The 23,042-nt window shown below is 43.6% G+C and overlaps 1 protein-coding gene across 1 annotated transcript in view; it reads left to right on the top strand.

The window, feature by feature from the left end:
• KANK2 (KN motif and ankyrin repeat domains 2) overlaps positions 1-23,042 on the top strand; it is an 88,581-nt gene that overhangs the window by 7,834 nt on the left and 57,705 nt on the right. Inside the window, exon 2 of the mRNA XM_075859015.1 lies at positions 10,703-10,767. The gene's annotated coding sequence lies outside the window, so the exon portion shown is untranslated. The remainder of the gene's footprint in view (positions 1-10,702; positions 10,768-23,042) is intronic.

The raw sequence follows: 23,042 nt of genomic DNA, 5'->3' as shown, positions 1-23,042 counted from the left end.
TATATATTACATGGACAAACATATGTGGACAACCGACCATCACCTTCATATGTGTTTGAAGAACTTCTGTTTCCAAAGCCATGGGCGTTCATACGAAACTTGTCCTCTCTTGCTGCTATTATGACCTTAACTTATTTGTGAAGGAGCTCCACCCTGTCATGTATTTAATGTTATCCCATTTATATTAATATTATATTCATACAATTTACAAGGATTGTGTCGATTCCTTTAATACAGTAAATAGTCTTTTATTTGGGAAGGTTTGTAAGACGAGATCACATGTTCCTGGAATGAAGTTAAGCTTCCATAGATAAGGTGTCATGTGGCTGAGTGTATTATCTGGATTTCTCATGAGAGGGATTGTTATGGGGGAAAAATGAGTCATGAGAGGAATGAGTCGACGGTGGTAGAAAGTGTTTGAAACGAAAGAAATGAGCCTGGGAAGGAGGAAGGAGATGAGAAGGAATGGAAAAACTAAAGGAGGGAGTGATGGAGTTGTGTGAATGGATGGACTGAGGAGAGGACTGCCAGCAAAGATAAAAGGAGATACAAGGTTAGTGTGAGAATAAGGAGAGGAAGAAGCAGATGTGTGGAAATGAGAGGGAAGTGATGGAGTAGTAGAGAAGGTGATGGACTGGGGGTAAAAGGTGGGGTGTGCAGGCCGAGAAGGAAGTGTTGGAGCAGTTCAGGAGATGTATGGCAAGGAGAAGGAAGTGATGTAGAAGGAGATGTATGGGAAGGGGAAGGAAGTGATGTAGAAGGAGATGTATGGGAAGGGGAAGGAAGTGATGTAGAAGGAGATGTGGGAATGAGAAAGAATTGAGTTTCGAATAGAAGATGTATGGGCATGAGAAGATAGTTAGAATAGGATCGGAGATGTATGGGAATAAGAAGAAAGTGAGTTTAGAATAGGAGATGTATAGGAAGGGGGTATAGGACAGAGTATCGAAGTGATGGAGTGGTTTAGACTCTGAGATGTGAAAGTATGAGAAGGAAGTGATAGAGCAGCACAGGGCATGTGTGAGAATCAGAAGGAAGTGATGTAGAAAGTGGTGTACAGTAATGGGAAGGAAATGACCGGGCAATGTATGGGAAGTGATTAGATGTGATGGAGGAGTACAGACAGGAAGAACGTGATTAAGTGATGTAGAAGGTGGTGTGCAGAAATTGGAATGAACGGACATAAGAGTTCAGAAGTCTGAGAATGGGAAGGAAGTGATGGAGGAAAGTAGAAGGTGATGTGGAATTGAGAAGGAAATGATGGAGTAATATAGAAGGTGATATGAGGGAATGGGAAGGAAGTAATGGAGTGATTTAGAAGGTGGTGTGTTGAAATGAGAAGGAAGTGATGGAGTAATGTAGAAGCTAATATGAGGGAATGGGATGTAAATGATGTACAGGGTGACGTGGGAAAGAGAAGGAACTGACAAGCAGTACAGGAAATGTGTGGGAAAGAAGTAATAGAGTAATGGAGAAAGTAATATGTGACTAAGCAAGAAGTAATAGATCATTATAGAAATTGATGCAGGAATGAAAAGGAAATGATAGAGCAATAGAGGACACGTGTGGCCATGAAAAGGAAGTAATAGAGCAGGAAATAGGGGGGAGTGTTAAAAAGAGAAGTAATATGTTGAGAATGTAAAAGATGTGTGTCTTGATAAGGAAGTAATGGACGAGAGTAGAGACAACAGAACCAGATGGAGAAATATAAAAGTCGATGTATGAGAAGGAAGCGATGGAGCTGTGTATAAGTTGATATTGGAATGAGAAGGAAGTGATGGAGCAGAGAAGATGTGAGAATGATAATAAAGCAATCTAAATGGTGATTTATTGAAATGTGAAGGAAGTGATGTATTGGCCTAGAAGGAGATGTGTGGATTGATGAGGAAATGACGAATTAGTGTAGTAGGTGACGTGTAGGAATAATACAGAGGTGATAGAATGATGTAGAAGTTTACGTGAAGGATTGAGAAGAAAGCTATTGAGTTGGGTAGAAGATCTTGAGATATTTTCAGAAAGCGCGGATGTTCTGACATGAGCATGGCGCCTTTCAGGAGGGTTGAAAGACCATTTTTATTAGTTCATACCAAACCTAGAGTCAGCACTTGCTTCCTTCTTCTGAACGCCTCTATCCAGAGTTGGTCTACTAAGGTGCTATAGCCACTGAATGCATATTTTGGGATAGTCTATGATGAGTATTCACGCTTGGCCGGTTCATGTTGTTTACCCTTAGAAAAACATGACTTGTCATAGGTTCCATGGGCTGCACCGTACATATTGGACATATTAGTGTGACATCAGTTGTTTTTGTGCAGAGTGACACAGCGGGGACACACAGACCAGTGACGCTGACACACGGCAGGATATTTCCCCTTGTTTACACGGTGTTCATAGAACTGCTGACGTTTGGTAACCGGAATAACACAGAGAACTGCAGAACACATCTACATCTGACGCTTTTTATATTCTGATTTCAGACGTTTTGTTTTGGATGTGGAGAACATGATGTGTAGTTTGTGGTAGGAAAGATTGTAAGCTACATCAGTGTAGAGGCTTTTGTGTTAGGTTACTCTAGGTGGCGCGATGGTTGCTCTATGGCTATTGATCTGTAACAGGGCACCCATCGACCATATGCTATTTTATAATACTCGTATCTTCTTTTTTGAGGCCCCCTGAACCACCAGTGGCCGGATTTGACTGCTACCTCTACACCCCCTATAGCTATGCTCTTGACGAGGTTGTCCACACTTAGGACAATGGCTTTTCACTTCATTTGGCTGGTCTTCCTAGTGATGAGGACTTCTGCGAACCTATTAATTGAATGCATCTATACCAGTGTGCTCCAGAGCCGAAGCTCTCTTCTCTCCTTAATAGATGGTGGTTCCAATTGCTTTACCTTCTTACGCCCATGGAAAGTTGATTCTCCAAAGTGGACAAACCAGCACTAACATATATATATATATATATATAGAAGAAAGAAAAACTTTGCGGCACTCCAATTTGAAAAAATGGTGGTTTATTCAATCCAAATATAACAGCAACGTTTCAATCCTACATTAGGATCCTAATGTAGGATTGAAACGTTGCTGTTATATTTGGATTGAATAAACCACCATTTTTTCAAATTGGAGTGCCGCAAAGTTTTTCTTTCTTCTATATACACCACGTCCGAGGATCGGGACGTTTTTTGCTGGCACCCGATTCACATTTATTCTGTGAGTGCTGCTGTCTTCTCTTTTGTATATATATATATATATATATAACAACTTTTTATTTCCCGACAGCTCTGACTGTACCTCGCAGCCCCCTCAAGACTTTTTCTGTTTCTTCCTGTCTGCCATGAGAAGCCCCCATCCCCCTCTTTGGGTACCAGACTGCTTCCAGCTGTTTGTCTGTAGATCTCGGGTTACTGGGCTCTTTGCTCCATCCAGAGCCTCATCATGGACTGAGTTATAAACATACCATAAAAATTCACATTAGGATGTTCATTCCCTGCTGTAAATTATATGAATAGTGAAGGTCACCAGGCAGATATGGGACAAGAACAAGGCTTCAGATTGATCACCTGTTGATGCGTTATGGGGCAAAGAAACCCAAGTGGCTGTGGAAGTCAATAAACTGTTTTAGTAAAGTTTTGAAGTTGCTGCAGTTTTTGGAATTCCCGCCACGTTCTAGTTCCAACATATTAACTGCGTATAAAAGCCCTATGTGCCTATTATCCAGGCGGTACCTCACATGTGATTTTAATAGAAGCAGATCTAAGAACCTTTTCTGCAGCTGTTTCTTTAAAAAAAATTCAATACCCTTTTTCGGCACAAGACTGTTAAGAACTGTATAATGTTCCTCAGCCTAATGGGCACCAAAAATTCTACAGACGACCTCAACATTATGTGTATGATATAAATAATATTATCCTTATACACGTTGGATCCTATTGTAATAGCTATTTTTTGTAATGGATGATGGCACTAGTACGATGCACCATTTTTAGTGTGGCTCTGAAGTCCACTCCAGGTGTCATGACCACGCAGGAAAGTTATCTTTTGTAGGTGGCTCGGTCCTGGATTCTGGGTCTTGGGTTCAAACCCAACCATGGGCAACATCTGCATGAAGTTTGTATGTTCTCCCCGTGTTGGCATGGGTCCCCTCCGGGTACTCCGGTTTCCTCCCACACCTCAAAAACATACAAATGGGGAATTTAGATTGTGAGTCTCAATGGGGACAGTGAGTGAGGACAAACTCTGTACATCCATGTCGGAATATGTTGGTGCAATGTAACAGAAATAAATAATAGGGGCTGAATAAGGTTCACCTCATTCAGGTTATTCTGTTTCGGTAGTGGTAGTAGAGGGTGTACATTGTAGTTAGGAGAGGGCAAAGTCATTTGCTCTCCTCCATCCTCAATTTTAGTAGCATGGGTGACAGAGGCGCTACAAACCCCCCACCCACCTCCATCTGTGCCCTCAGCAACCTATATTGAGCGATCTCCTATACACCCAACCATTCCGAACAAAATTCAAGTCTTCAATACCCTAATTGGCCTTTGTGGAGTCCGCAACCACCTACTCGACCCTATTGTCTTCTCAGACTGGATCCTCTTTACACCATCAGGTCCTTGGATTCATCACCATTGGATTGGCCATTCCTAGATCAAGAACGGTCCTACCCCACCACAGCAATGATATGGCACCAGCTAGCAATATCCCTCGTCTAATTACCAATGATGGTGCTTGTGGTTTGTGCCATAGCAATGGTGTACAATGTTTGTTTTTTGACACCTTCTCCATGTTGCTGTAATGTTGGGTTACTGAAAAACTCTCCAGTTATAGTGTAAAGGGGCAATGTCACCGCTCATGGTGATAAGAATGCCATTATTCTCTATGAGGAGCGCTCTGTCCAGGCCTACATTGCACCCATTGTCCGGTTATATAGGATATTAGGCACGGGTAATATAATTAATGCGGGTCATGGTGTATTAGTGTCCTGCGTGACAACAGTGTGTTTGTGTTACACGTTCTGTTGTGATGTTCTGAATTCCAGGCTCTTGTAGATACCAGCAGATCATCCCTAATAAGGAGACTCAGCCCCTGACATTCTTCATCCAAGACCCTGCTGCTTCTTATCTCCTCAGTCAGTGGATTAACTCACTGCATGCTCAGGAACCTGCTGCAATGTGACTCTCGTAATGTGTATATTACCCACAATGGGTTCACTGGTGCCATGAGGAGGTGAGGCATATCTCAGCATGGTGTGGGCTCCCTAGTGAAATCAAAACAGGACCCCCCCCCCAACGCCACATGTGCCTTCAACAATAAAGGGCCAACGCTGTATATAAGCCATCATGCAGGTCCCTTTATGGAGTCAAGTGTAAGCACTTGGTGGAAGCATGGATACATGTTGGGTATAGTGGCATGTATCAATGGTAGGCTTGTAGTAAGGGCAGATGACTGCTGTGGTCCAGGCCTCATGCCCACTACATATATTTATTACTGTACCAGCTCGGAACTGAGCAGGGAATATATTACCGGATAACGGGGGATTCGGGAAAGTTGGGCAATCAGTAAATATAACATGGAGTGATATGGAGGAAGGCAGGGCTGTTGGATGACTTAGACACGACTGGCTTCGAGGGCGCCACTATGACTGTTATGAGGGAGAGATGAAATGATAGAGAGACTGACACAAGACCCTGCACGCACAGATGTTGTGAATGTGAAGCATGTGGATAGATATATATGTCTCTCTCATCTCTCTTTTCTTTCTCTATCGCTCTCTTGTCACTCTCTTTTCTCTCTCTAGTTGTCTGCTCTCTTTTTTCTCCCTTGTCTTTGTCTCTCTATATCTTGTCTTTCTTATGTCTGTTTCCCTCTTGTCTCTGTGTCTCTCTTGTTTGTGTAGCTCTCTCTCTCTCTCTTGTCTGAGTCTCTCTTGTCAGTCTCTCTCGTCTTTGTCTCTCTCTTGTCTAGATCTCTTTCCTCTCTCTCACTATTTCTCTCCTCTCTTCTTACTATTTCTCCTCTCTCTTTTTTCTCTCTTGTCTTTCTCTCTTTTTCTCTAGTTTTTGCCTCTTTGCCTCTCTCTATCTTTGTCTCTCATCTCTTTTCTTTGTGTTTCTCTTTCTGTGTGTGTGTCTCTCTCTTGTCTTTGTTGCTCTCCCTGTCTCTCTCGTCTTTTTATCTCTCTTGACTCTCTCCATTGTATTTGTCTCGCTCTGTCTCTCTCTCTTGTCTTTGTCTCTCTTTCTTGTCTTTGTCTCTCTCTTGTCTGTATCTGTCTTGTCTGTGTGGGTCTCCCTCTCTGGCCTTTGTCTCTCTCCCTCTGTCTCCCTCTTTTGACTTTGTCTCTCTTTTTTTACTTTGTCTCTCTGTCTCGCTCTTTGTCTTTCTATGTTTCTTTTCTCCTGCTCTCTTTTCTCTCTCTCTCTCTTGCTCGCATAACCCAACTCAAAATCTCAACCAGCTGCCATGTTGTATCCAAGTTGATGAGTTTTCTATTGGTTGGAAATTACCAGTTTGTTGCTGTCGGTTATTATCCCAAAAATTTGAGGTCCTATGGTCATTGTACATCATAACTACCAAAAACCTATTTCACCATAGTACAATATTACTGAATGAGAGACTATAAGCAAATAAATCATCATTGATGTGACCTGTCCCCAACCGCAGTATGAAACTAATAAATACCCAAAAATCTGGATCCCGGGGGCCATCTTCCTTTATCTGGCAGCCAGAAATGCTGGTAGGCGCATATGACTACTGATTTCCCGGCCAGGTCTCTGGTGATCCAGCATTGACCAAGAGGCTGTGTGCGTTGTTGCTAAGCAAAAGCCAAACACATTCATCTACAACACAGATCTTTAAAGGGCAGCACCAGAACGCAGGAGAAATTTGTCAGAGGACACAGTCTGCTTTAGTCAAGGGTCACCACAACTGTCCATTGTTATGAATTCATGGCCATGGTGCAATTGGGCAATGAGCCAATAAAATGTTATAAAAATGTAAGTAACTTTTTTTTAAACCAAAATTACCACCAGGTCAGGGTTAGCATAGAAAAACTCATACACAAGGGTGTACACACTATAGAGTTGACCATGGCAGCATGGCCAGCTGGGGGGGGGGGGCATAGTCATCTTTCCCCAGGAGGATCAAGGGTGTGATGTTGTGGAGGAGCATCGGGAAAGGAGTGGGCATTTATTTTTTGCTATCCGTTCTCATGTCCTCTAAGTACAACACTGATATGGAGGTTTTCTGGCCTGCTACAGATATCTCATTATACAGGAGGCCAAACGAAGGTTGGAGGGCAAAATCATCCTTTCTTATGATGAAGGATGTCATGTTGTTGATGAGCACCAGGAATAGAGATGGCATTTATTTTTGCTATCAGGCCCTATGTTCTCTATGTACATTCCTGATCTGGAGGTTTTCAGGCCAGGTCCAGATATATCATATCTGATTATAGAAATAACTGACCTATTATACAGAATAAAGTACACCCCTGGCACATACGACTACCCTATACTCAAACTCACAAGACTGGATGTCAAGTATTTCATTATCTGAGTGGGTCCTAGTCAACCGCGAGAGCAATGTGTCTGATTAAATGCCCTGGTAACGGGACAATAACATATCCAGTCCTGCCAAATTTGGAAGAATTCTTAAGGCCATTGTATTCGATAATAAAGACATTTTTTAGAAGGGAGGAGAGACTGAAACACTGCAAGACGTTGTGTGAGAGTAAAAGGTCAATAGGAGGCCCAGAACTTGACGTTGACTTACAGTATAATTTAGTAAGGAGTTTCTCTAGTAATCACAAATAGATAATTAAAGAGACAGCTAAAAGTATGTTACCCCCCTCAAATTAGTAGGGTCAACTACTATTGCTAACAGGTTTAACAAGTACCTCTCCAGACAAACATTAGCAGTAGAATGGGTTGTACTGACTAACTCAATGGGGGGGAATTTATCAACCTGTCTGCGTGAGTTTTCTGGCGTAGAAAAGTTGCAAAAGGGTCTAAAAGTTAACATTTACGCCAGCCTCGGGACTTTTGTGGAAAGGGGTCGTGACACATTTATTATAATTTACTTCAGAAAACTGGCGGAAATTATAGCGGAAATCTAGACCAGCTGATATCTCTGTGGGGCGTAGCGAGGTAGAGGCCCGTGCTGGACCCCATACCTTGCCGGACCCCTGATCAGGCAACCTTCCCATTGGACAAATTAATAAAAAAGTTATTATTCTGTTCACCTTACTGCTCCTCTTTTCCCCTCCAGCTCCCCTCAGACTCCCTCAGCATGTATGAGCTTGTATGAGCCACAGCATGGTGAGGGGACCCAGAGGGGAGACGAGAAGAGGTGAGATGAGTATGTTTTTTTGTTTTTTTTTAAGACCGATGGGGAAGGTGGATGCGACACATTTATTAAGAAGCGTTCGCCTCTTAATAAATGTGTTGCATTATACCCCAACTTTCTTTCTATTAAGACTGGTGTATGAAACACCAGTCTTAATAATTTCTCCAATTGAGTTTCAACATGGCGCTGTCATAGGAAGCCACCGTTTATTGACAAATTTTTGCTCCAGCCAAGAGTAACTAATCATAACTAAGTGGACACATCCAGGAGTAACAGCTCAGCCACGAAGTAGTGGACAGACAAGTTCATTGAGAAGGAAGACTAAACTCCTCTAGAAGTAAGATCAGAAGCTCCATGAATTTCACAGTGCTCAATGCCAGGTGTCGGCTAGTGTGGTGTAAAGGACATCAGTATTGGATGTCGTAGCACGTCGATAAATCACATTACTGTCTAGCAGCTCAGATGGGTACACCTGGATACGAGGGTTGTCAAGAGAATGCTTCCTGTCTGAATGTTTATTGTCAAGCGTAAAGTTTGGTCAAATCGGACTAATAGTTGGGAGCTAGTTTTCATGATTTGTGTCCTTTAGAACTCTTAGTGTTCCAGCATACAATGACATTCTTGCAAATTGTAAGATTCCAATTTAGTGGCAATAATTTGGGCAAGGTCCATTCCTCTTTTAAGATCACAATGTCCAGTACCCAATGTGAGATCCATAAAAAAAAAAAATTCTGAGTTGGGTGTGGAAGACCTTAAGTTCTGACCTCCACCCTTCAAAGAGTTTTGGGATAGGTTAGAACCACAAGTGTGAACCAGGCCTCATCACCCAGCACAAATGCCAACCTCACTAATGCATTCGGGGTTGAACCTTAATAGAAGAGTGGCGGCTGTTATAGCAGCCGATAGAGTGGGGGTTTGGAAAACGGTTTGGAGATGTTTATGAAATTAGATGTTTGGGTGTCTATATTTATATCCATGTAATGTAGACAGATGATCTTAATCTATGTAAATGCACCATGCCACTTTACTCTGTTTATTAAGTAACTACCCCCCCCCCCCAAAGTTCCATTCTTCATCAGTCTGCAAGGGGTCCTTTTGATATAAATGGCTCTTTGTGTTCCTGGGCCATCTCCAAACTGCAAATTCTGATTTTACACATGTGTCTAATAATAACCATGAGAGCGGGAACATCATAGTGGTAACAACATCTGTCTCCTCAAGCTTTGACGGGTCCCAGCCTGTATTTCTGTTGCCACCATTACATTACTTGTACCAGGACTGTAGCATCTGCATGAAGGTGACCGCTTTTAGAAGGTGTCCGGTCCGTGCGCTACAGTGTCATAATCTCTAGAAGTGTCAAACTTGGCCCGCTCAATTTGTTGTGGAGTCTTCGTAGAGTTGTGCTTGACACTAAAGCAATTTTGCCGCATTTGTTACTTTTCCTGATTTTCTTGGCCTTGGTTTCTTAATATCTTACTCTACTGGTCTTCAGATCGAAAATTAAACTTTTCCAAAATGTCCAAGTATATACAGTGAATTACCAATGTGCCCTACTCCAAAATCAGAGGTTCTCTGTATACTTTCTTGAAAAATGAGATGTTACCGGTCATCCAAATTAGATCACTTGAATATGGATAAAGGGGTTGTCCGCTTTGGACATCCCTTTGTATATACTGTATGCCCTATTAGGGCATATTGAGGTGATAGAAAAGGTCTCCTGATCGTGTCCACTGTCTATTATCAAGAGCAGAGAGCCACTGCAAAATGTGTCACTCAGGAGGACCTCTTGAGTCGTTTTATATCAAGGGCCCCATTGATTTTTAGGGGTGCTTGTAATGCATCCCTTCCTCTGCATCGTTGCTGCAGGGGTTCCCCCATCTGTTCACGAGGGGCTCCCAGCAATGTGACCTCATAGATATCCTTTGCATGTGTTCTTGTATCCATAATGTCAACTGTTGTCTGTTTAGTATTGACTGATGTCCTTATAATTGCACTGTAGGGATTATTTCGGTGGTTCTTGTTGGTGGATTTCTCGGTCATTTGTATTCTATATACAGTATATTACTTTATGTATCACATGTGAGGCATTATTGTGCATTAACTTTTTGATTTTCTCACTCTATTTGTGTGTGTACTGCAGGGGTGTCTCCATATTTTAGAGGACCCAAGTTACTTTTCCATTTTTTTAAAATGTATTGTGTATGTATCAATTAAAATGTATTTCTACAATACTGGGAGGGCACTATGTGTCCACTTTGATTTGCTTTTTGCTAATGCTGTCCTTATTTTTCATCAAAATCAGAAATTCTGCATGTGCCAAAATTATAAAATTCAAATAATTTTGTTTTCCTCAGGTGACCGGAAAATGACGTGATACTGACACATACTGGATGTTTAATGTTTACACGCTTTATATAAGGTCAGTATCTCTTTTTATGTGCTGGGTGGAGCAAACTCCATGTCACATAGCTCCTCCCTCCTGACTGTGTCATCCTGTGGTGGGAGGAGCAGACCCCATGTCACATAGCTCCTCCCTCCTTACTGTCATCCTATGGTTGGAGGAGCAGTCTCCATGTCATATAGCTCCTCCTTCTTGTCTATGTCACCCCACTGTGGGTGGAGCAGACTCTAGATTACATAACTCATTCTTCCTGCCTATGTCACCCCATTGTGGGTGAAGCAGACTCCAAGTCACAAAGCTCCTCCTTCCTGTCTATGTCACCCCTTTTTGGGTGGAGTAGACACTATGTCACATAACTCATCCTTCATGCCTATGTCACCCCATTGTGGTTGGAGCAGACTTTAGGTCACATAAAGTTCCTCCTTTTTTTTTTTCTATGGCACCCCATTGTGGGTGGGTGGAGCACTGTAGGAAGAATTTCATAAAAAGTCAAATTATTTTTTTTTTTAACCTAAGCATAATTTGTAATGTGGGAGGAAACACGTGGCGAACATTAACACTCCATACAGATGTGGCCCTGGCTTGTTTTGACCCCAGTGCTACAAGAAGATCACACAGACATTTATCCAGTTTGGCTGGGGTTGTCTGGCTGTATCATGTGACCTGCGTCCTATAGCCATCTAAGCTGGGCCTTGGGGTAACCTTCCTCTTGCTCCGTCTAGGGATTAAGAGGAATCTGAACCCCGGACTGGAATGTGTCGGGGATAAGGGGCCCTGGGAGATGTCTGTCTGCTCCATGGTGTTGAAATAACCCATTTTGTGTCATTCCTCCCCAACTCCTGGTTTCCGCTTTAATCTCATGCCAGGGGGAGGGAAGTGTCGAGTCTGCTCTCTGTCACTGAGGGTTTGGGGCTACATTCTTAACCCCTTAACCTCCGGTAGAGCGTACATATTGTGTCTATACTTCCCCGCACCGTTGAGTGTTTTTCCGTCTTAGCAACTTCTAAGAAGGTTGTTGTTACAAGTGAGTTATTTTACTTGGATCATTGCTATTTATTCCTCTTCTGTATGACTGTACGCCATTACCATAATTATTAATGCAGGACCCCCATAATATTATCTGTACTGACATATGATCCTACACGCACTTCCTATGCTATATCACAACTGCTTATACCTGCCCCCATTGCTCCTCATTCATTCATTTGCTCGTTCGTTTAGTGAATGAATGAGAAATGCATCCCTGGACTCTTAGCAATAGGAGGGGATCTTAACACACGGCCCCCACTTATAATATGTTGTGACTTTTCTCAATGACGTATTAGAGAATATGTGAAGGCGGCCTTCATGCATATTGGCCACTCTACACATGCCCTATATCCCCTTTATTATAGTTTGATTCGCATTTATATAGTCAGTGCAATTCTTGATGACATATAATTATATATGCGAGATAGATTCATAGGCTTCTACTAGTCCTTCTCAATGAATTAGAATATCATCAAAAAGTTAATTTATTTCAGTAATTCAATTCAAAAAGTGAAACTCATATATTATATAGATTCATTACACACAGAGTGATCTATTCCAGCATTTTTTTTTCTTTTAATGTTGATGATTATGGCAAACAGTTAATAAAAACCCAAAATTGTGTCTCAAAAAATTTGAATATTGGGTAAAAGTTGAAGATTGTAGACTCACGGTGTGACACTCTAATCAGCGAATCAGCACAAAACACCAGCAAAGGTTTCCTAGGCCTTTAAATGGTCCAACAGTCTGATTCAGTAGGCTACACAATCATGGGGAAGACTGCTGACTTGACATTTGTCCAGAAGACAGTCATTGACACCCTGAACAATGAGGGTAAGCCCTAAACGGACATTGCTAAAGAAGCTGCTGTTCAGAGTGCTGTATCCGAGCATATTAATGGAAAGTTGAGAGAAAGGAAAAAGTGTGGTAGAAAAAGGTGCACAAGCAACAGGGATAACCGCAGCCTTGAAAGGATTGTCAAGAAAAGGCCATTCAAGAAACTGGGGTAAATTCACAAGGAGTGGACTGTGGCTGGAGTCAGTGCTTCAAGATCCACCACACACAGATGTTTCCAGGACACGAAAAAGGACTGGTCTGTTGCTCAGTGTCCAAAGTCCTGTTTTAAGATGAAAATAAATTTTGCATTTCATTGGGAAATCTCAGTCCCAGAGTCTGGAGGAAGAGTGGAGAGGCGTCAATCCAAGTGGCTTGCAGTCCAGTGTGAAGTTTCCACAGTCAGTGATGGTTTGGAGAGCAGTGTCATCTGCTGGTGTTGGTCCTCTGTGTTATATCAAGTCCAGAGTCAGCGCAGCGTCTAGCAGGACATTTCCCAGCACTTCTTGCTTCCTTCTGCTGACAAGCTTTATGGAGATGCTGATTTCATGTTCCAGCAGGACTTGGCACCTGTCCACACTGCCAAAACTACCAATACCTGGTTTAATAACCACAGTATCACTGCGCTTGATTGGCCAGCAAACTCGCCTGACCTAAACCCCATAGAGAATCTATAGGGTATTGTCAATAGGAAGATGAGACACCAGACCCAACAATGCAGACGAGCTGAAGGCCGCTATCAAAGTAACTGGCTTCAGCAGTGCCACAGGCTGATCACCTCCATGCCACGCCACATTGATAACCCCTCAGCAGTGCCACAAGCTGATCACCTCCATGCCACACCGCATTGATAACCCCTCAGCAGTGCCACAGGCTGATCGCCTCCATGCCACGCCGCATTGATAACCCCTCAGCAGTGCCACAGGCTGACCGCCCCCGTGCCACGCCGCATTGATGCAGTAATTCATGCAGAGTCGGAGCCCCGACCAAGTATTGAGGGCAGATACTGTACATAATTTTCAGTAAGGCAACATTTCGGTATTAAAAATAATTTTTTAAATTGGGGTTATATAATATTCTCATTTTCTGAGACACAAAATTTTGGGTTTTTATTAACTGTTATCATAATCATCAACATTAAAATAAAAAAATGCTGGAAATAGATCACTCTGTGTGTAATGAATCTATAGAATATTACATAGTACAGTTGAAAAAAGACACATGTCCATCAAGTTCAACCAAGGGATGGGAAAGAGAAGGGAAACATTTCTACACATAGGAGCTAATATTTTTTTGTTCTAGGAAATTATCTTTGCCTTTTGTAAAGCATCTCCTGTCCCTGCTGTGACGGCTCCTGCGGTGACTATTCCATAGATTCACAGTTCTCACAGTAAAGAAGACTTGTCGCCTCTGCAGATTGAACCTTTTTTTCTCCAGACGGAGGGAGCGCCCCCTTGTTTTTTGAGGGGGTTTTACATGGAACAGGATTTCACCATATTATTTGTATGTGCCATTAATATATTTATATAAGTTAATCATGTCCCCCCTTAGTCTGCTTTTTTCTAAATAGGCTAAATAGGTTTCATTCTTTTAATCTTTCCTCATAACTTAGATTCTCCATTCCCCTTATTAGCTTAGTTGCTCTTCTTTGTATTTTTTCCAACTCCTGGGCATCTTTCCTATTGTAGCGTCCACGGCCGCGGACCGTCGAGATTACTCACCCCCGATGGCCACAGCCATGGATCTGTGAGCGCTGGCCCACATCTCCTCCCCAGGAGAATCCAGCGCTCACTTCCGCTCCGGTCTGCTGTGTCCCGTAGGGTGCGCGCGCACATGAAAATAATCATCAATTTACCCATGATCACCCTGGACTATAAAAAAGGCTCTGCCCTCTCACTCATGGCCTGATCATTGTTGTGTTCACCCGTGTTAGTCTTGCAAATGGTCCCTTAGTGTTATCCAGTTCGCAGTGTTCCTGTACCTGCTACCTGTATCCCAAGCTACAGTTGTTCCCGTGCCTTAGAAAGTTGGAGTCGTGTTGTGCCATCGGTGACGCCTGCTGTGTTACACCACGCCTGGTGTCGGCTGCCAAGGTCCCATCTGAGCCTAGCCGTTACTATTGTCTGAACTGCTACAGGTACCCTTGTGCCTGGACTATATAGACATTGACTTGGTACAGCTGCTATTTCGGTACGGCACAGTGGGTCCACATACCCACATATCATGACACCTATGAACTGGAGCTCAGAACTGAACTTCATATTCTAGATCAGGGGTCTCAAACTCGGCCGGGTATGTGGGCCACATATAGAAAAAAATTTAAGTTGACGGGCCGCATTACTTTCAAATTTGATACATTACAAAATTATTGTTCATTAATTAGTTATTTGAACTACTATAACACTATGTTACTATACTACATTACTATAACAATACTACGTTACTATAATACTACATTACTATAATAATAGCGGTAGGTTTAAACTTACCGGAAATTTGCGAGATTTCTCCACGCGCTTATTTCAACAATCCACTTTTACATTTTAAGTGTCGCTAAATGCAGTCCAGCAGCTCATTTGGCAGACACACAAATGTCAAAATTAGGCAACCGCTTTTTAGATCGTGCCACAGAGCCCTCTATAGATACTGCTAGAGTGCCTTCTGTAGATAATGCCACAGTGCCCTCCGTAAATAATGCCACAATGCCCTCCGTAGATAATGCCACAGTGCCCTCTGTAGATAATGCCACAGTGCCCTCTGTAGATGCTGCCACAGTGCCCTCTGTAGATGCTGAGGAAAAGAAAAAACAAAAACCTGGTAAAAAAGGCACTCGGCTCAATAAAGTCGCAATTTAATTATCAAAAGTTTATTAATATATATGTAAAATTATGCAATCTTGCACAAAAACCTACAAACAGACATCACAAACCCGGCCGGGTAATGAATGGCAAATAAATCAGTTTTAAGAAAAATTCTCATTTAGCATGGCCATATAACAAATAGTATCAAGTAATAAGTTACTTCAAGATGCTGCCACAGTGCCCTCTGTAGATGCTGCCACAGTGCCCTCTGTAGATGCTGCCACAGTGCCCTCTGTAGATGCTGCCACAGTGCCCTCTGTAGATGCTGCCACAGTGCCCTCTGTAGATGCTGCCACAGTGCTTTCTGTAGATGCTACCACAGTGCTTTCTGTAGATACTACCACAGTGCTTTCTGTAGATACTGCCACAGTGCTTTCTGTAGATACTGCCACAGTGCTTTCTGTAGATACTGCCACAGTTCTTTCTGTAGATACTGCCACAGTGCCCTCTGTAGATACTGCCACAGTGCTTTCTGTAGATACTGCCACAGTGCTTTCTGTAGATACTGCCACAGTGCCCTCTGTAGATGCTGCCACAGTGCCCTCTGTAGATGCTGCCACAGTGCCCTCTGTAGATGCTGCCACAGTGCCCTCTGTAGATGCTGCCACAGTGCCCTCTGTAGATGCTACCACAGTGCCCTCTGTAGATGCTGCCACAGTTCTTTCTGTAGATGCTACCACAGTGCTTTCTGTAGATACTACCACAGTGCTTTCTGTAGATACTGTCACAGTGCTTTCTGTAGATACTGCCACAGTGCCCTCTGTAGATACTGCCACAGTGCCCTCTGTAGATACTGCCACAGTGCTTTCTGTAGATACTGCCACAGTGCCCTCTGTAGATACTGCCACAGTGCCCTCTGTAGATGCTGCCACAGTGCCCTCTGTAGATAATGCCACACACACCCCTTGTAGATAGTGCCACAGACACCCCGAGTGGATAGCTCCATTGGGGCTCCCTCTAGGAGTGTAATCCCCAGCCAGAGTGTTGCCTACGCTTTGGCCAGGGATTCCTCTGCTGGAGGAGCCCCTGATGTCACTGTTCATACACAGTGACGTGAGGGGATCCTCCTGGACCGGAATGTGATGTCAGGGGCAACCCCAGAGCCGGTGTCCCAGAGCGGAGCACAAGTATAGGCTCTACTCCGGAACTCTGGGGAAGCAACTGACATCAGTGTCCATATATGGAGAGTGATGTCAGGGGCTTGCCCAGAGCTGGAGTCCCGGAGAAGAGCCGCTTCTAGCACCCTGCCTGGGATTCCAGCTCTGCTCCTGACATCACTGTTCATATATGGAGAGAGATGTCAGGGACAACCCCAGAGCTGGAGTCCCGGGCAGAGCGCTACTACTGGGACTCTAGCTGTTCTCCTGACATCACTGTCCAGTTCTGGGGAATCCCTAGACATCGCTGTCCATATGTGGACAGCGATGTCAGGGAATTCCACAGAGTCCTGGAGCAGAGCCGATACTAGCGCTCTGCCAGGGACTCCGCTCTGGGGAAGACCCTGACAAAACTGTCCATATATGGACAGCGATGTCGGGGATTTCCACAGAGTCACGGAGCAGAGCCGATGCTAGCGCTCTGCACGGGACTCCGCTCTGGGGAAGACCCTGACATCGCGTGTCCATTCATGGACAGGGATTTCACAGAGTACCGGAGCAGAGCCGATACTAGCGACTCTGTGTCCCGCGGGCCGCAGATGACTCCCTCAGGGGCCGCATGCGGCCCGTGGGCCGCGTGCTTGAAACCCCTGTTCTAGATGATGCCTCACTAATGCTTTGTAAAGTGGTAATATTATATCCCTGTCCCGCGAGTCCTTGCCTCTTTTAATACACGACAATATCTTGCTGGCCTTAGAAGCAGCTGATTGACATTGCATTCTATCATTTAGTTTATGATCTACAAGTACACCCAGATTCTTCTCAACAAGTGACTCCCCCAGTATAGCTCCCCCTAGGACATATGATGCTTGAAGATTGTTGGTACCCAGATGCATAACTTTACATTTATCTACATTAAACCTCATTTGCCGAGTGGATGCTCAAACACTCAGTGTGTGTAATTTACGAACATCTTCCAAAGACTGGACTATACTACATAGCTCGGTGTCATCTGCAAAAATAGAAATAGTGCTATTAATCCCATCCTCTATATAATTAATAAATAAGTTGAATAATAGTGGTCCCAGCACTGAACCCTGGGGTACACCACGTATAACCAGGGACCATTCAGAGTAGGAATCATTGACCACAACTCTCTGGATACGGTCCTTGAGTCATTTTTCAATCCAATTACAAGCTGTACTATCTAAACCTATAGTCCTTAATTTACCCATTAGACGTCTATGAGGGACAGTGTCAAATGCCTTTGCAAGGTCCAAAAACACTATATCCACAGCAGCTACCCCGGGGTAAGGCTTCCACTCACCTCTTCATAAAAACAAATCAAGTTGGTTTGACAACTTCTGTCCTTAGTAAAACCGTGCTGGCTGTCACTTGTAATACTATTTTTTGTCACACAATCCTGTATATAGTCCCTCAATAGCCCCTCAAACACTTTTCCCACGATGGATGTTAAGCTTACTGGTCTATAATTACCCGGGGAAGACCTAGAGCCCTTTTTAAAAATAGGCACCATCTTTGCCCTGCGCCAGTCCCTTGGCACTATACCAGTCACTAGAGAATCTCTGAATATTATGTAGAGGGGGACAGAAATAACTGAACTAAGCTCTTTAAGAACTCTAGAGTGAACCCATCTGGTCCCGGGGCCTTGTTCACATTTATTTTATTTAGCTTGGACCATATCTTCATTCAGCCAATTCAGTATATCAACTGATATATTAACAGCACTGGCATCGGCTACATCAGCTGCTCTTTCTTGTGTTGTATATACAGAGCTAAAGAACCCATTTAGTAATTTTGCCTTCCCTTGATCCCCTGCGACCATCTCCGCATTACCACTATTTAGGGGTCCTATATGTTCAGACTTTGGCTTTTTTGCATTTACATACTTGAAGAATTTTTGGGGATTTGTTTTGCTATCCTTGGCCGCCTGCCTTTCATTTTGTATTTTTGCTGATTTTTTTTTTTTTAAAACATATTTTTATTGATTTTCTGAAAATTTTTCACATAACATGATATGCAATAAACTGTTACAGGAATATAGTCACCTATTGTTGATGGTATGAAAAACACATTCCTACAATGACACTAAGCTCATAGTTGTTTACATCATTATGTGACAGTTATTGAAGGTCCTTACAGAAATTTCCATAACATTTGGTGAACAGCGTTAACAATGAATATCCCTGAGAAACAATGCATACAAAACTTATTTAATATACGTATAAACATGAATAACCTAAACTGGAGCCACATGAAGCTACATTCCTAACCGAGTTGGCCTAGATATCATTTCAAAGTTATAGATATTATGTTCTACGTGTTCTCAACACTCCTAAGGTGCCCTTAAGATCCTCTATCAGGTACCAAGGTGATCCCGTGAATGGATCGATCATTTTGCGTATCTCCTCCCCCGAGAAATGCTCTGTTATGAATAGTTTCCATTTCCCAAAAAATCTCCCCCCTTGTGCATCTTTGTGTTTTAGAACATCCATTCTATCTAAATAGAATAGGTTTTTCATCCCCTGTACAACCTCACTTGATTGCGGGATATCTGGTACCAACCATTTCTGGAGTATGCATCGTTTTGCCACCATCAATGCCGCATGTGTAATGGGGGGCAAATGGGTTACTTCTGTGTCATCTGACCCTCCATCATGCTGGACATGTAAAAGAACTTCCATTGGCCCCAGGAGCCCCTTAAATTTGCTTATTTGTTGCACTAAAGATGTCATTTCTTTCCAAAATGGCTGTATTTTGGTGCATGCCCAAAACCCATGGTACATGTCTGTGCGAGGTGATCCACACCTCGGGCATGAAGTCTTTCTATCTGGTTTAGTTATGGAAGGGGGCAAGGTGAACGCATATATGGCATGATGGAGGATTTTTAAGTGGGTTTCTCTCCATTTCTCGCTTGTTATATGTTTTCTGAGATCCACCAACCCCATTTCCACATGTTTGGCAATATTAGGCAAGCCAAATAGCTTTTCCCATTTCATAAATGCCTGAGCTGGTGTCACCTTTAATAGCACTGGCTTTAGGGTGTTATACAGTTGCGATATGGACCTGTGGTGTGTGCTTAGGAACCATGAGTCAAACAGGTTGGGGTGGGTCTCGTCGGATATGTCCGCCAGTTTTGCTTTGCATGAAGATAATATTTGATAATATTGTAGATGTTGGGGATGGTCAAAATTGTACTTTGTCTGTATTTCCTGCAGGGTCAGCCATCTCCCTTCCTGTTCCTGGAACATGTCACCCAGAGTCGCTATCCCTCTCTCTCTCCATCTCTGGAGTAGCTGACTATGCCTTCCCGCCCACAAATCTGGATGTCTCCATATAGGCATGTGTTTTGAAATGCGATATGGAAGACCATAATGCTTACGCAATACTTTCCATGTGATAATGGTATCCCGTAGTAGGGCCGATCTCTTAATGTTAGTGGGCAGGGACGCAAATGCTGTATGCGCTAAAGCCATAAGATCCCATGGTTTTGCTAGCTGCCTTTCTAGGTTGATGTTGGAATGGCATCCGGTGCCATGTTGCCAATCCAGCAAGTGTCTGCTCAAGCATGCCAGGTTGTATCCCCGTATGTTAGGGAAGTTAATGCCCCCCTCTTCTTTTCTTAACATAAGTTTTGCCAGTGCTATTCTCGGTTTTCTTCCCCCCCATATGAATTTAGTGAAGGACGAATTTAGTGTATTGATATCCCCGTGTTTGATTAGTAATGGAATGGTTTGTAAGGGGTATAGTAGTTTTGCAAATCCCGACATTTTGACCAAGGCACACCTTCCCAGGAGTGAAAGGGGCAGTCCGTGCCACCTCAGAAGATCCGCCTGTATGTCCCGTATCAAAGGGGGATAATTTAGATCATATAGGGAGCTAGGTGCTCGCCCCACCTTGATGCCCAAATACGTGATCTGTGACCGCACTATCTCCACATCTAGAGCATCCAATAGTCGACCATGACTACCCTCCTTCGGTCCCAAATCTAGCAGTTGGCACTTTGAATAATTAATTTTATATCCTGAATATTCCCCAAAGTCACTTAGCGTCTGAAATACCCGTGGAACGTCCCGTGAGGGGTTTGCTAGGAATAAAAGTATGTCATCTGCGAACAGTGTTTCCTTAACCTCCATTTCCCCCACCGAGATGCCTCTGAATACCTCTGAAGATTTCAAATGTCTTGCCAGTGGCTCCAATGCCAGATTAAACAGCAATGGAGACAGCGGGCAGCCTTGTCTTGTGCCTTTATATAAGCGAAACGGCTGAGATAGAAACCCTGTGGTGCAGATCCTAGCATTAGGGGACTTATAAATGTGTCGCAGTAGGTTTCGAAAAGCCCCGGTAATCCCTACTCTGTCCAAAACCGCATCCAGCCACTTCCATCTAACGTTGTCGAATGCTTTTTCAGCATCCAGCAAAAGCAGTGCTGGGTGTTCCCCCTGTCCTGGACTGTGCTGCACCCTGTCTAGCACCGCCAATACCGTTCTAATATTGGTGACCGCCGATCTCCCCTTAATGAACCCCACCTGCTCAGGAGCTATGAGGTGCGGCATTATATCCGCTAATCTATTTGCTATGATTTTAGAGAGAAGTTTCGCATCGACGTTTATCAGGGATATGGGTCGGTAAGACCCTGGTAGCAGGGGATCTTTTCCTGGTTTCAACAGAAGTTTGATATAGGACGTGTTTGCCGATGGTGGCAGACCTTCACTACCCAGGGCATTGTTAAAGAGCGAAACCAGGGTTTCGGTCACCTGTTCTCTCATCGCTTTGTAAAATTCTCCTGAGAAGCCATCTGGGCCTGGGGCTTTGGAGTTTTTCAGGTTTCTGATAGCCCTATCTACCTCCTCCCTAGTAACCTGCGCATTCAGTATTTGCAGTTGATCCTCTGAGATGACAGGAAGAGTGGTGCTGTCCAGGAGTGTAGCCTCTAACGGTGAGACTGATTCATCGGAATACAGCTCCTCGTAGAATCTGGCCAGAATGGAATTTATATGTGAAGGATCTCCCGTGATTTGTCCCGTGTGATCCCTAAGTTTGGCTATGTGTTGTGCCGGGCGTTGTCCCCTAGCTACATTTGCTAGCAATCTTCCCGCCTTATTTCCAAATCTGTGTATTGTTGCCTCAAACTCGTAATTGCGGGTTATTTCTTTCTGAGAAGTCCACTCATCAAAGTTGTGTTTGGCCTGTACCCAGGTTTGTCTATTGCCCTCCGTTGGTTGGGAGAGATATGTTGTGTATGCTGACCTCAACGCACTGCTTGCTGCTTTAAATTGTCTTGCTATTTCCCTTTTTTTGCTTACAGAGTAAGCGAGAATCCTACCCCTCAATACTGCCTTCGCTGTGTCCCAAAAGAGGGAGGTATTATCCCTGTGCCCGTCATTCTCGGATGCATATTCCAACCACCATCCCTGCAACTGTCTTTTGAATGTATCATCTAGCGCTAGATGAGCCGGAAAGCGCCAAATAAAATCTGTCCCTCTCGGGTACACCTCTTGAAGGGATATCATTATAGGTGCGTGATCCGATATCACCAAGTCCCCCACAGTAGAAACTCCTATTCGTTGCCTCAAGGGTGCCGATATGAAAATGTAATCTATCCTTGACCATGACTGCTGAGAATGCGAATAGTGTGTGAATTCCCTTGCGTCCGGGTTGCCCTCCCGCCATGCGTCTATTAGATGAGTGCTCTCTAATAAAGGTCCCAATACCCTATCGTGCTTTCTGGGGGTCCCTGCAAAGATGGGTCCCGACTCTTGAATTTTGTGTGACCTCCTATCCTCTCTGTGGTCTAAGACAGAATTGAAATCACCCCCTACCAATTTATGTGGGATATCATCTGTTAGCAACGCCCTTTCCAATTCATTATAAAATTTAACGTTATCATCATTGGGTCCGTAGATGTTGTATATGCTTAGGACCCCACACGGAGTGTCAAGAACGACATGGAGCAAGCGACCTGCCGAGTCGGAATTTGTGCGTAGTACCTTGTGTATCATGTTTCTATTGATCAAAATGAGTACACCTGCTTTACGACCACAAGCTGAAGAGCCGTAAACTGCACCCACCCACATTTTTTTTCATGCGGTGGAAGTCGCTCTCCTCCAAATGGGTCTCCTGTAGGAGAGCGATGTCAGTGTGTAATTTTTTTAGGTGACGAAGAACCATCATCCGTTTATTGGGGGAACGGAGCCCCTTAACATTCCATGAGGTCACTTGCATATTCTAAATTTCTCTATAAGGATCAAATTTGAGTTATTTTGTATATCTATTTCCGGGCATGTGCGCCCCGTTCCTATGGTGGCTGCTCGGGGGTTCCTGCTCCACGTTGCTCCTAAACCCATAACATTTTCATGTGCAAACAGTAAAAAAACAGTATTATAACCAGTATCAACATAATACCCGACCAGCAAAGTCCACACTCTCTCTTGTGTGTCTCGCGTCATAT

Source organism: Rhinoderma darwinii, chromosome 3, assembly GCF_050947455.1.
Source record: "Rhinoderma darwinii isolate aRhiDar2 chromosome 3, aRhiDar2.hap1, whole genome shotgun sequence".
NCBI classification, from domain to species: Eukaryota; Metazoa; Chordata; class Amphibia; order Anura; family Rhinodermatidae; genus Rhinoderma; species Rhinoderma darwinii.
The sequence above is the reverse complement of the archived record's forward strand: the minus strand, read 5'-3'. Positions and strand labels throughout refer to the sequence as shown.